Source organism: Lactuca virosa, chromosome 8 (genome assembly GCF_052849685.1).
Source record: "Lactuca virosa cultivar CGN04683 chromosome 8, Lactuca_virosa_CGN04683_v6, whole genome shotgun sequence".
In the NCBI taxonomy this organism is placed as follows: domain Eukaryota; kingdom Viridiplantae; phylum Streptophyta; class Magnoliopsida; order Asterales; family Asteraceae; genus Lactuca; species Lactuca virosa.
This window is the reverse complement of record NC_136433.1, coordinates 276,537,511-276,552,954: the sequence shown is the minus strand read 5'-3', so window position 1 is coordinate 276,552,954 and position 15,444 is coordinate 276,537,511.

The following is a 15,444-nucleotide window of genomic DNA, read 5'->3' as shown; positions in this document are numbered from 1 at the left end:
TTGGGCCCCTCGATGATTTTTTTTGATTTATGTGCCAGGCCCGGCCAGAACTGAATTGATGTGTTCAATTAAGTTCTATGTCAAACAAATCGGAAATAGAGAAACAAACTGCTGGAAAATAAGTACGACGTTGTTCCATGTATTTGTCCCGCTGATATCTTGAACAGAGGATTATATGGTCACTTATCGTAAATGGCGCATCATCTTACTTCTGTGAGACTTTGAAAGAGCTACGGTTGTTGGTCGGATCCTGAAGTCGTACTTACAGCTATAATTATTAGACTTTTCCAAGTGGGAGACTGTTGGATAAGGTGTCTAACTCCATAACTATTTTTGGTATGTACTTGACCTGATTTAGCATGGTCCATTTGGGTTGCATGGCATCATAACAATTGGATAGACAAAATCAGAATAAGGACACTTATGATTTGTTAATATATTATAAGCTCTAATATATTAATATAAAATCATACTATTTAATTAGTATTGATCAAGAATTAATTTGGAATTAATTTTGTGATCAAAAGAGACTAATTAAATATATGGGGATTGATTTGGTAAATCATCCATTCTTATATAGTGGGATTATGATCCATGATTCATTAGATTGATCTAAAACCCATAGGGTGCTCCATGGAGGTTAAAACCCATGGATCATGTAGGAAATGAAAAGTCATTCACATTAGGGTTTACATGGTGTAACCCTACATGTGGCACACTATATAAAGAGCCCCATGGCAAGCAAAATCGAGACTAAGACATAAGGGTGAGGGCTAGCCGAATTTTGTGCACAGGTGTTCTTCTCTCAAGTTATTCCAAGAGTTGTGGTGTTGTGTGAAACATTTGAGGAATCACATTTGGGGTGCTAGGCTCACAAGGTGTTAAGGAATTCAAGCTACAAGAAAGGTATGTCATTCTACTAGTTTTATATTACATATACCCCAATTATATGCTAGTTAGGATGAAACCTTCGAAAAATTAAAGTTTGCATGTATAATAGAGAAAACATAGATCCAAGGTTTCTAGGGTTGCATGTACACCATAGGAGTGTTAGAATGCTCAAAACCCATCAGGGTTTACATCCCAACTCTGAAAGTCACAAGCCTGCTTACTCCTTCTCTGAACTCGGAAAAACTGAAAGGGCAAAATCCCCGCTATAGATAGCGACATTCTAATCCATGAATCAACCACTCGCTTCCAGCTGCACTCTCCAAGCCGATCAGAACAATCGCTCCTTCTTGAGTCTTGCGACTCAAATGCACAACCTCGAGTAAAACCCTCGAGGCCTCAAAACCAAGAAGCTCATCTAGGTCTACACCATTCAACTCAAACCGATATTGCCACTGGGGCCCAACACTATTACCAAACCCAACCTCATGCCTAAACAACCATAACCAAATGATCAACAGATACGGAACCACTGCCATGAATCATGGTATCAAACCATGCTATCTCTCTCGACCAGCCCTTAGAATCCCCGAAACTCTCCTTGATTCGAGTGTGGATCTTTTGCTTCCAGTAGTACGGGCCCAATACTACCTTCCACACCTATCCATACTTTCCTCAAGAATCATCTCGGGTCCTCTAAGACCTACTCATAATAATACTCCCAACACCTGCTTAACAACAAAGCAACCACACTAAAATACTTCCTCGGCTCTCCAAGGAACAAATCACCACACTAAAATGATTCCCGCTTTTCTTCCAATTCGATGCACACAAAGAATGAATGGATTTCGATCATTTTTTTATGAACGCAATATAGGAACGGACACAAGGAGAAGGATCGATCCTTCTCCTTGGGGGTTATATCATATTTTTAAAGTTAGTCTCTCAAGAATCTTGAGAAGATTTCAAACACTCCTAACCCTAATTAGTTAACAATTAAAGTTTCCTTTTATGACACCTTGGTCCCTCTATTCATATTAAGCCCTGTTTATTATTAGAATTATCCTATACACCCCCACAATAAACTTTTAGGTATAAAATAACACCTTTTTTTAATTTAGTGAATTTATAAACTCAAAGATCGAAATCACCGATGAAAATTAACATTCAAGTAACGGAAACCAACCTTGATGCATGATAAATGAGAATTTTGGTCGTTACAGTACACTAGTACCATTCCTAAAGTCTTGGCATCCTATCTTTGTCTACATCTTTCACCATACTATGGCATCCTATCTCTCATTGTATTATGGCATGTTTCACTACCCTTCGTTACCTAATGTATAATATCTATAAAAATACAAATAAGGTATAAATCATATAAACTTATCCTTATAATGTTTCATCTAACACATAACATCTTTATAGATAAGCACATATAACAATTAATTAATTAGATACTTTATATCTATGTGTAAGATGAATGTAACTATGCACTCACTTGTTAAACTGATGATTCGAGATTTGGGCAGAGCTTCGCTTCTAGCAATTGAGCTTTTCTTTGACGTGAACTAGTCACCTCTCCTGTAAGTAGATCAATCAATATTATAACTTGGAATTGTTGTTAGTTCTTATATATAGGTTCATAATAACGACTTATGACTATAAATATAAGTTACACTAAAAGAACTAGAGTGTAGCTGAACTTACAAAGGTTCTTCCTGAACAAAGTCCGAAAATCGAACTAGTAAGGCTCCTACTTGATGGCTACTACTTAGTTGAATACCTTATGGGTTGCAGGGCTTCACCAAAACACATACTCAAGAAAAATGGCCTAAAAGTGAAGAATACTCGATCGAGAATATGTATAGGGGGTGGGGGTGAAAGCATATATGAAGTGGGCTATTTATAGGCAAGAAAAATATTGTGTGCCGCACACTAGAGTGGTGCTAGCTCCTTTAGGCTTCTGCCACATATCACCGCCTTATTCGTCTGTGTACGCCTCTTTTAGAAGGTGCCACCTTTCACCTTCCTATGGTGACACTTTTCAAAATCTTCTTGTTCAACGTCGGCATGTCTTGGAAGAAAGGGGCTTCCTCGACATGGCCACATGGCGCTCCCTCGTGGTGCCACGTCATCGTGCACGAAGAGCACTTTATGCGCACGATATTCCAGATTTTCAAAATGGCATAACTTCATACGAGCTCCATTTTTTATGTTATTTATGTATCTGGAAAGCTCTCGATGAGATATACAACTTTCGTTTAGTTCCCAACAGGTAATTCTTACTCTATCAAAAATTTATATTTTTGATAGGCTTAGGCTGTTAGAAATTGCTGCAGAAAGTATAACTCCTACATACATACTCTGTTCTTGACTTTCTTTATATTGTTGGGCTCCTATTAACAAGATCTTCAACTCTCGTTTAGATTGTTTTGGCTAACAACCAACCGATTAGAATTTTGATTTATGTGTCCACACTGCTACGCTGAAACTTCAAAAAATCATAACTTCCTCTTACGAAGTCAGATTTTGACGTTCTCTATATGCACACTCTCATTTTAACGACTACTACGACTTTCATTTAGATCACTAACATAAAAAAAGTAATTCATCAAGATTTCACTTTTTACAATATGTTGAGCTGTGCCGGTTTAATCGCTAAACTTCGAAGAAGCATAACTTCTTCATACGAAGTCGGATTTCAGCGCTCTTTATATGTATGGAATCCTTGCCACATATATAATAACTTTTGTTAAGATTATTTGGCTTAAATAATCTTATATTAAAAAATCATTTTTAATGCTTATTATCTATAAATTTACTAGCCCGAATCTGCGGATGTTACAATTATCTCCCTTTAGGATGATTACATCCCAAAATCATCAATAAAACAGGGCTTGTATAATGACTACCCACGTTGCCTTTCCATCCTAGGTAATAATCGTAACTTTTGTGTATTTTCTAACTCTTCTTGACTGTTGACGGTGCTCAATTCTGTACTTGCTCTTCCTTCTAAATTTGATCTTCATTGGAGATTCCTGCTCTTTATAGAATAGACTTAACCTAATTAAGGTCCTTACTTCAACTACCGTAATATATCGATGGGTCATGTTCTAATGACCTCTCGTCGTATGATGCAATGGTTAGACTCAGGTCTCTTTAAGTCAGACTCTCAACATGGACGTTGCCTTATTACATGTTCTAATGTGTTGTAATCACATTCTAGCATGTAGCTGTTCAAGTTACGGGCTTCTTAGTCTTAACGATGATTATGATACCTTTATTGATTGCTTCGATTAGCTTTTCCTTTAATCTAAATTCGGGTGCTACGTCGAACTTACTTTTTCGGTTAGTCGGACTCGATTTGATATGACCACTACGTTCGGAATAATTCTCACAGTTATTACCGAATCAAAGGTAATATGGAAATGAACAAAAATGGCTCAACTACTAGAGACTTAGTAACCTTTTGACTTTCCCTGATCCAAGTACGAGTCATGTGCTTCTAGTAGTATAGGCCTTTACTACCTTTCACACTTACTCATACTCATCCAGAGTATTGGCTCACAGTCCACTAAGTCACTATTTCTAATATCATCAAACAATTTAACAAATACTAATGTGTCCAAATAAGCACATTTCCTAATAGACTCTTTTGTGATTTCTTCCTCTCGTATCTTCAACAACGATTCTTCTTCTACTTGGTTGGCGGTGGAAACGCCAGACGATAGGATCACTTCAGGAGTTACACCAAAAGTTCTATCATCCTGGAAATTGAAGGTGTACTTCAGAACCACACTCCTTTAGATGTATTGTTATTTTATCAGACGTATTCTAAAGGCAAGATACCACTTATGATATCTTCCGATAGGTATCATTCATTATCGTAAGCCTTCTCATTTTCTCCATTTGCTCAGTCCACTACAAGTCCTTATCATGATGTTTTGTACACCAAAACAGGCTTTCGGTGTGCCGAGACGAGAATAAAGATACGAAAGGTTTAGACGCATACTCTTCTTTATTACTCCAAAAAGTTATATGCCAGTTCTAATACCGTAATTAAACGTTTAGAAACCTGAACACATTAAATTTCCTAATTCTAGATCGACAACATACCTTAAACCTATTAATAGCATTTTAGATAGGCAACCTAGGGAATTCTATTGTATAATTCAATTAGCACATAAAAGTAATTTAGGTATCTTATCCTAAAGTAAGCTAGTGCTTGTGTCAATTCAGGTGTATTACCAAAATGAGATAAACACTTATCTCACAATCATTTCTTAGCATTCTAAGTTTAAGTCTAGAAATCCTCTAACTCCCTAGTTTGCTTAAACTAATGCTCCGATACCAATTGTGACATCCCCATTTTCACGACCAATTTAAAATTTTTATTTATGCTTATTTAAAACCAGATTTTATTTATCAAAGAGGAATATGGTCCCATAAAAGTATTTCCGAAGAAATGTTTTTCATTAATTTATAAAATATCGGGATGTCATAATTGATACAAAATTCAACAGGAAGGTACTCAAGGTTTTACCTGATAAAGAGTCATTAGATGAAGTTTAAGAACCATTGTACAGATAATGAACGCTTGCATTCATGGAAAATGATGGAGAAGAGAGAGCATCATCTAAAAGAATAAGATGAGACGCCCTCCTGGCTTTCAATTCATCCCGTTGCAATAGATGAAGGTAGACGACGTGGAAACAGGAGAAAAGGATATCTTGATGTCAAGACACAAGAATTTGTTTTCTTATGTCAACAATGATAAGCTCTGTATTTAGAGGCAAAAAGATCTCCTTCAATCTGAAGATTACACTTGCTGATGAAAATGTTGGAGAATCAACTTTGAAATTTGAATATGACTTATCATGAAGCGAGTGCTTGAGAAGAAAAAGACATGATGGATAGATATTAGAATCATGAAAGCATATGATGTATACTCCTTTGGAAACAATAGCATAAAAGAACTTTTATTTTTTGTAATTTTTTGAATGCTTGAAAGCAATAAAAAGACAAAAGCTTATTTTTTTGAGTTTGTAAATTTTAAAGCAATAAAAAGCAAGCAATGTAAACGAAAGCAGAATGTTTGAATTCTTGAGATTTTAAGAGGAAAGAAAAAGCAATGGAGGTGAATTTAAGCATTACAACCATGTCGAGATCAGTAATTAACTTGTTTAGGGTCTTCTCATCCAACGCCTTAGTAAAGATATCTGCAAGTTGATCAGAAGTTGTAATGTTGAACATCTCCACTTTTCTATTTTAAACAATATGTCTAATGAAGTGATGACGAATATCAATGTGTTTGGTCTTAGAATACTACACCGGATTCCGAATAATCAAGATTGCATTGTTGCTATCACATCAAATAGGAGTATTAGACAAGTTGAAACCATAATCCAAAAGCTTATTTGAATCCAAAGAATCTGAGCACAACACCTTCCAGCATCCATATATTCAGCTTCGGCAGTAGAGCAAACCACATACACTTGCTTTTTACTAGACCAACTCGCAAGTCTATTTCCTAGCAGCAGAACTCCTCCTGAAGTACTCTTTCGATTAATACTGCATCCATCATGATCCGAATCAGTGTAGCCAATGAGTTTGAACTCTGAGTCACATGGGTACCATAACCCAAGATTTGGTGTATGCTTGAGATACTAGAAGATTCTCTTAACAACGTGAAGGTGAGATTCTTTTGGATTAGCATGATATTGAGCAAATAAAATGGTTGCAAACATGATATCAGGACGACTGATAGTGAGACAGAGTAGAGGGCCTATCATTCTTCTATACATAGTTTCATTAACATCAAGGCTAGTGAGATCAGCAGAGATAGACACTGATGGTGACATTGGAGTCTTTGTTGATTTGTAATCAGAGAACAAAAACCTCTTCAGCAAATCAACGATATACTTAGCTTGACAAATAAATATCCATCAGTAAGCTGCTTAACCTGCAAACCAAAGAAAAATGTTAGCTCACCCATCATGATCATTTTCAAATTTCTTGGTCATTACTTCGGCAAACTCAATACTCAGTGTCTTATCATTAGATCCAAAGATTATATCATCAACATATACTTGAGCAAGAATGATGTGAGACCCTGACTGCTTGATAAACAAAGTGTGGTCAATAGTACCATGCTTGTATCCATTCTTCAAAAGATAATTAGCCAGTGTATCAAACCATGCACTGGGAGCTGGTTTCAAACCGTAAACCGCTTTATCAATGCGATACACATGATCTGGAAACTCATCACTTTCAAAAAATAGAGGTTGTTTCAGAAAGAATTCTTCTTAAAGATCTCCATTCAAGAAGGCAGTCTTTACATCTATTTGATAAACTTTGAACTACATGAAGGATGTATAAGCAAGAAACAGTCTTATTGTCTAAAGACGAGCTACAGGAGAAAACGTTTCATCATAATCCAACCCTTGTAATTAACAAAAACCTTGAGCAACCAATATTGCTTTGTTCTTTGTGACAATACCATCTTCATCCATCTTGTTTATAAAGACCCATCGAGTACCAATAATAGACTTCCCTTAAGGACATGGAACCAGCATCCATACATTATGTCGCTTGAACTCATTCAGCTCATCTTGTATTGTCTTGATCCAATCAGCGTCTTTAAGAGCATCATCAATCTTCTTTAGTTCAATCATAGAAACAAAATTGGCGAACATGCAAAAGTTACTAGTGGCCTTGCTACGATTAAGAATCCTTGAATTAACACTTCCAATAATTTTAGATTCAGGATTATCATGATGAAATATGTGATTTCCATTGTTTTTAAGAGGCATGTCATCGGAAAATGATTCTCCATGATTGGATGGATCACCTGTAACATCCCGAAATTCAGGTACAACTATTTAACCCTTCTCTTTTGTCAAGTTGTCAAGATTGGTCCCTAAGTGGAAAATGTTGCAAATGAGTACGCTACGCGTACTCATGCGCTTGAAATGGACGCGGACTCTTTAAGGTACGCTGGGCGTACCAAAGTTACGCTGGGCGTAACTGATCTAGATGCAAACCCTAAATGAGACTTGTGCACTATATAAGGAATGATATGGCCTTATCCTCAGCCACCAGTTCACAAGCGAGAAACCCTAAGAGAGCATTTCCTTTGTCCTAAAGCTTGTGTGTGCGTATTTTGAGCTAAAAGTGCCTTCGTGTGTTAGTGAAGAAGAAGGGGAGGTGCTTGTGGAGGCTAGGGTTTGGAGTTCAAGCTTGGATCTGAGTTCTTCAGAGGAAGGAGCTTCACTTAAAGGTAAAAAGCTCAGAACTTTCCTCTTTATTTTGGTTTGGTGTTTCATGGTCCATTTCTAGGGTTTAAGTCCCAAAGGTGGAGACTTTATGATCAAAAGGGGCTCTATTGACCTACATCTGTCCCATTTCAGTGATATGTTTTTTGTAGATCCATAAAAATCCCAACTTGGTCGTCATTAGGGAGTCATGTTTGAGTTATCGGCTTTAAAGTGTTGGAAGTGGAATGATTTGGGTGTTGGTGACTCTTACAGCCATGCAAAGGCTTAAAGTCACCAACTTTATGGATTAAGAGGCTTAGGGGTAGTCAGATTTGGAAGTTGGACGTGTGTCTTAACCGTTTAAGAGCCCAAAAGCAAAGGAGCATGAAACTGGGACTTACGCGGGGCGTAATCCCAGTACGCGCAGCGTAGGGGGTCGCGTTCCCTGATTCTGTGAGGTTGTCGGGTACGCCCAGCGTACAGGTTTGGTACGCGTAGCGTAACCCGGAGAGTTGACTTTTGTTGACTTTTAGCGTTTGGTCAATGTTTGGGTCTTTGAGCCATGAGAGGGGTAAAATTGTCTTTTACCCTTCTGAGAGTGCTAAGAGAGGGATTAGTCTAGCCTTAAGAGTTGTATTGATTAGAGTACTTATTCCCTGTGATTAGGCGGAGGCTAGACCAGATTTTTACCGAGTTCGAGATTTACCGAGTTACCCGAGGTGAGTCTTCTCACTATACTGTACCTGGAGTGGTACCTATGTGTGACCGGAAGGTCTTATATGCTATGAGATGTATGTGTTGTATGCTGTTATATGATATGGATGTGTTATGTATGTTATGAATGCTAAGGACCGGAAGGCCATTATGCTAAGGACTGGAAGGTCATTGTGATATGGACCGGAAGGTCAAGATGATATGGACCGGAAGGTCATTACGGGTAGGACCGGAAGGTCTACCAGGGTTGTGGGACGGAAGTCCTCTGAGACACAGCGACCGAAAGGTCTTATGGCCTTGAGTGGCGTATGTGCATAGGTGGTATTTTAGGGAACTCACTAAGCTTCGTGCTTACCGTGTTATGTGTTATGTGTTTCAGGTTTCCTCAGAATCGCGGGACGGCACTGGCATGATTGTACACATCAGAGAAAGAATTATGTTTCGAAGGTCCTGGATTAATAAGTAACTAACGAGGGATTGTGTTTTGTAAAATAAATAAACGAGTTTTTTGAAATGTGATGTGAAGGTTATATGATTTAAAATCAAAATTTTGTTTTGAAATCTACGTTGTTACAAGTTGGTATCAGAGCCTTGGTTTGAGGGATTCGGATGCACCTTCGGGTAAATCTGGACTCAAACTGAGGATTTGAGAAAGAATTTTCAAAAGAAATGATTTTTATAAAAACGAGCAAGGGTTTCTGAGAGAAAACGAGAAAGAGAAAGTGTGTACAATCAGCCAGAGCCCGAACGGTGATTTCCCAAAATACCTTTACTTTTGTGTTATGAGATATTTTATGAGATATTTTATGAGATATTATGCATGCTAGAGATAGGCTAGGTAATTCATAATTTAGGACTAGAGTGGCCTGATTTGTGATGCCTTAGCCTAGGAAATTGTTGTTATCTGTGATGCACTTCCGAGTATGTGCTGAGTATGAGTATCCAGCAGGAATCCTTGTAGAGAAGGATTTGAGTAGAGGAGTAATCTAGGAGAGATGCCTAGATGAGAATTGTGGAGCCTAATCGAGAGAGTAGCTAGATACCCGCGAGGGGTAGAGTTGTAGAGTTCGGTGATATCTTTGAGTATGAGCAGAGCAAGTGGAGTTATCACCTAGAGTGAGTCCTACGTATTTATTCGATGCCCGAATGCTGCTTGCTTTGTGCTTTGTGGAACTCTTGATGATGGGAGTCAGCTACTAAGTGAATATGACGATATTCAGGAGGTAGATGGCTGGCATCATTAGGAATTCTTTAGCAGCTGATGGCGGAGAAGTGTGAGGACCTAGGGAGAACCTAGGGGTGATCATGGTCAGATGAGTGCGCTGACAGAGTAGAGAATTTCGCTGGGGAGCGAGCACGCGTAATAAGATTGATGGCTGAGAAGGTTGAACAGCTACTTAGGGAATCTGGGATGGTCCGTGTAGAGAGTATGGGTAGATGTGGCAGGTAGTATGGGCCCGTACTACTGAAAGCAGAGGACCCATACTCGATGCAGGGAATATTATGGAGGATTCTAAGTAGCAGATTGAGAGGTGATGTCATGGTTCGAGTTCCATGATTGGTAGCAGATTGAGAGGTGATGTCATGGTTCGAGTTCCATGATTGGTAGCAGATTGAGAGGTGATGTCATGGTTCGAGTTCCATGATTGGTAGAAGATTGAGAGGTGATGTCATGGTTCGAGTTCTATGATTGGTAGCAGCTTGAGAGGTGATGTCATGGTTCGAGTACCATGATTGGTAGCAGATTGAGAGGTGACGTCCTGGTTTGGGTACCATGCTAAGTAGCAGAATGAGGGGTGATGTCATGGGTTGAGTGCCATGATTCGTATTAGATGATGCTTGTGCCTATTTCATTTATTCCATCATGGTTGATTAGGCCGAGTTCGGATGCAAAGGAGTATGGGGCCAGAGGGCCAGGGTGAGCAAGTTTCATCGGAGTATACCTTGAGAGGGTATTTGAGATAGTTCCGAGTGATTTTGGTGAGATGCCAGTTGGAGTCGCAAGACTCAGGGGTGAGTAAGGATGGTGCTTTATGGAGGACTACGGTCTGAGTTGAGCAATCGACCGATGGTGGAAATGTCACCCTCTGTGACCTGAGAGGTGCAAATTCCGTTTCCTGTGGGAAACATAAGAGGTGTTGAAATTTCAGTTTCTGAGATGGGGTAAACCCTGCGGGGTAGTATTGATGGTAATCTTCCACCGGAGTATCTGGCAGTATGTCTGCCGCAAGGTGATGTTATAGCATGGGTCTGTTGTTAGTGAGGACTGAGGTGGTCAGGGACCAGGATGCACCCTACTTGAGTATAGTAGGGCATATGTTAGCCGCAGCGCCGGATGATCAAGATGAGTATATCGGGGCGGTGGCCCTTATTGTCTATGATGGGTATCGAGTGTGGGAAAGGAGTCTCTACTCTTGCGATGATTCATGTGATGGAACGTTGGCTGAGAAGTCGAGGATAAGGAGTATGATGACTCATTAATTCCGGACTGAGAGTCAGGGATTTTTCTGGACTATTGAGATTTCTGGTAGAGGAAATGTACGAGATTCTGAATGACTAAAGGCAGCCACGATGAGTAGTTTTTGAGAATCTCATCCAAGATTAGGGGTATTGGAATTGCTTGATCCTTATCGGGAGATCATCAAGCGTTGTGTAGCACTTTCCCAGGGTGGGTGCGAAGTGCTGGTGGGAACAGTTTGTGGGATGGATTGTTAGTGCGCCAACTGGTGATGGTTCGAACCTTGAGTGGGGGAGAACCAGGAATTGTATTGAAAGGATCGGAGATTTGTTCAATAACGGTTAGAGAACTGAATATAAAAACCTGCAGAATGGATTCATGAGACCAGGGTTATTGATGGTCGAAGCAAGATGCAGATCCTGGTAATACATGTGGTTCATGTTTGAGAACGGATGAGCGTCTCCACGGCAGGTGGCTGTTAGTCGAAGACTTTGTGGTGATTATGGTAAATTCGAGGGAGCTAGCTCGTAAGGTTAGTGCGGTGGTTGAGAAAGTATGGTGCAATGTATGGGCTAGTATATGCAGTTGGGAAGGGCAGAAGTTGATTAGGCAACCAACTTCCGGGCCGTTATGAGTATGCTTGCTTGAGTTTTGAGCGTTATAGGTGGGAGTTTCTAATTGTCGTCAATATGTTCCGAGTCATTGATGATTCCTCCATGTTTCAATTAGGAGTTGAAATACTCCGAAGTTGCGCGTTGTATGAAATGAAGGATAGTTATGAGATCCTGAGGGAATGCATTGAGGTATCTGTGTATGATGCCATAGGTAGGAGATCAGTGGTTGTGGCAGGACATCGTGATGTTCTGTAATGGTGTTCCAAGGAATCCGAGTATCATGCCCTGAATTCCAAATTTCTTATAGAGTCTTGAGTTTGAGACGGTAAGTGGTGTATCGAGTATCTACAATTCCAGTGGGAGCCCTTCGGGTATTGACATTAAGATGGATTAATTAAGAATGAGGGTTGCAGCGGGGAGAGGTGTTTTGGTGATGGCGGTTGTCGTCAGGAATAGTGATGCATAATTTGGTTGAGGGTGGGCACCTATCTATGTTAGTCCGCGGAGCATGGGTTAGTGGACGCAGTGTGGTGTTAACGTGAGAATGAGATGGTAGTCATATAGCAAAGGGTGTTGTGATGCTACGGGGAGCCGTAGTACTCACTAGCCAGAGGGTGTTGCGATGCTACGAAGAGTCGTAGTACTCACTAGTCAGAGGGTGTTGTGATGCTACGAGGAGCCGTAGTACTCACTAGTCAGAGGGTGTTGTGATGCTACGAAGAGCCGTAGTACTCACTAGTCAGAGGGTGTTGTGATGCTACGGGGAGCCGTAGTACTCACTAGTCAGAGGGTGTTGTGATGCTACGAAGAGCCGTAGTACTCACTAGTCAGAGGGTGCTGTGATGCTACGGGGAGCCGTAGTACTCATTAGTATGAGGGAGGTTGTTGCGATGCTACGGGGAGCCGTAGTATTCTCTAGTCAGCAAGAGGTGGTTATGAGGAAGTACTCTTTGATCAGAGCACGACGTAGAAGAATTTTAAGCTTGGGGTAGCCCTAATTTATGAGTTTTGGGAGCCTGGTGGTCGGACCAGGGGCGAGGCTGGGGCCTCCTCAATGATTGGGAATCATTGTATTCTGAGTGAGGTATGGACATCGCAATTCGAAGGAATTGGATAAGTGAGGTGCATATGGGTTGCGGGTCATGAATCATGAGTTGGGTGGTTCTTTTGGGGACGAGTGGTTCCAATTTTGGGTCGGGCTGGACTCTCAAGTTGAGTTTGGCTCAAGTGGTGCATTGAGTAGACGAGAGGAGACTGCGGATTCTGAGAGGGAATCCATTTTGAGGAGTATTGTTTGTCTTCCGATGTTTTAGAACGGGGTGGGTCAGTTTGTTGGTGCGGGAAATACCGCGAGGCGCATGTATCTAGGGAGTAATGTTCGACCGAGGTCGAGGATGAAACGATTGGTGGGAATGTGGTAGCTATTGGGGTAAAGAGAACTTCGTCACTTGTGTGTCACTGGTCCGAGATAGTTGTTATAGGGAAGGAGTCAGTGAGACATTTCGGGACATGTTATGGGTGACCTTTGGAGGTTCATCGGTGGACTCATGAATTGATCTGGTGCTCAGTATTGAAAAGGGATATGAGAAACGAAACTGGAACTTATCATGGTGATGTCTGAGGACACTTCTAAGAGAGCATGGTTATTCTCTTATGTCTGAGGACAGAGTGTTGGGGATTCCTTGTTCGGATGGGGTCTGATAACAGTTTAGTGGATGAGCCCCGGTGGGGTATGAACCCTCCCGATTCTTGGGGCGTGATCAGATCATTTGGCATGTTTGGTATGAGTGAACGGTAGCCGATTGTTGGAATCGGTCTTGTGAGAATCAAAGGACCAGTGAGTTATCACGATTTGATATTCGAGGAGCGAATATCATGGTGATCGCTTGAGTAGGCGATCTGACGGCTGTCAAGCCACCAGAGTTACCAGATTTTGAGAATGAGTATATTAGAGGCAGAAGGGTTGGATTAGTTATGGATTTGGGAGTTTTCTGTGTGTTTTCAGGTGTCCATGGAAAAGTTTCGGTGCGGCATGAGATCCTTTTGGTGGTGCCTTTCGGGTTGTTGAATTCAATCTATGTGTGATTTAAGGAGCGATTTCGAGGGCGAAATCAAAATAAGTAGGGGAGAATTGTAACATCCCGAAATTCAGGTACAACTATTTAACCCTTCTCTTTTGTCAAGTTGTCAAGATTGGTCCCTAAGTGGAAAATGTTGCAAATGAGTACGCTGGGCGTACTGGAGAGTACGCTGCACGTACTCATGCGCTTGAAATGGACGCGGACTCTTTAAGGTACGCTGGGCGTACCAAAGTTACGCTGGACGTAACTGGTCCAAATGCAAACCCTAAATGAGACTTGTGCACTATATAAGGAATGATATGGCCTTATCCTCGGCCACCATTTCACAAGAGAGAAACCCTAAGAGAGCATTTCCTTCGTCCTAAAGCTTGTGTGTGCGTGTTTTGAGCTAAAAGTGCCTTCGTGTGTTAGTGAAGAAGAAGGGGAGGTGCTTGTGGAGGCTAGGGTTTGGAGTTCAAGCTTGGATCTGAGTTCTTCAGAGGAAGAAGCTTCACTTAAAGGTAAAAAGCTCAGAACTTTCCTCTTTATTTTGGTTTGGTGTTTCATGGTCCATTTCTAGGGTTTAAGTCCCAAAGGTGGAGACTTTATGAGCAAAAGGGGCTCTATTGACCTACATCTGTCCCATTTCAGTGATATGTGTGTTGTAGATCCATAAAAATTCCAACTTGGTCGTCATTAGGGAGTCATGTTTGAGTTATGGGCTTTAAAGTGTTGGAAGTTGAATGATTTGGGTGTTGGTGACTCTTACAGCCATGCAAAGGCTTAAAGTCACCAACTTTATGGATTAAGAGGCTTAGGGGTAGTCAGATCTGGGAGTTGGACGTGTGTCTTAACCGTTTACGACCCCAAAAGCAAAGGAGCATGAAACTGGGACTTACGCGGGGTGTAATCCCAGTACGCGTAGCGTAGGGGGTCGCGTTCCCCGATTCTGTGAGGTTGCCGGGTACGCCCAACGTACAGGTTTGGTACACGCAGCGTAACCCGGAGAGTTGACTTTTGTTGACTTTTAGGGTTTGGTCAATGTTTGGGTCTTTGAGCCATGAGAGGGGTAAAATGGTCTTTTACCCTTCTAAGAGTGCTAAGAGAGGGATTAGTCTAGCCTTGAGAGTTGTATTGATTAGAGTACTTATTCCCTGTGATTAGGCGGAGGCTAGACCAGATTTTTACCAAGTTCGAGATTTACCGAGTTACCCGAGGTGAGTCTTCTCACTATACTGTACCTGGAGTGGTACCTATGTGTGATCGGAAGGTCTTATATGCTATGAGATGTATGTGTTGTATGCTGTTATATGATATGGATGCTTTATGTATGTTATGAATGCTAAGGACCGAAAGGCCATTATGCTAAGGACCGGAAGGTCATTGTGATATAGACCGGAAGGTCAAGATGATATGGACCGGAAGGTCATTACGGGTAGGACTGGAAGGTC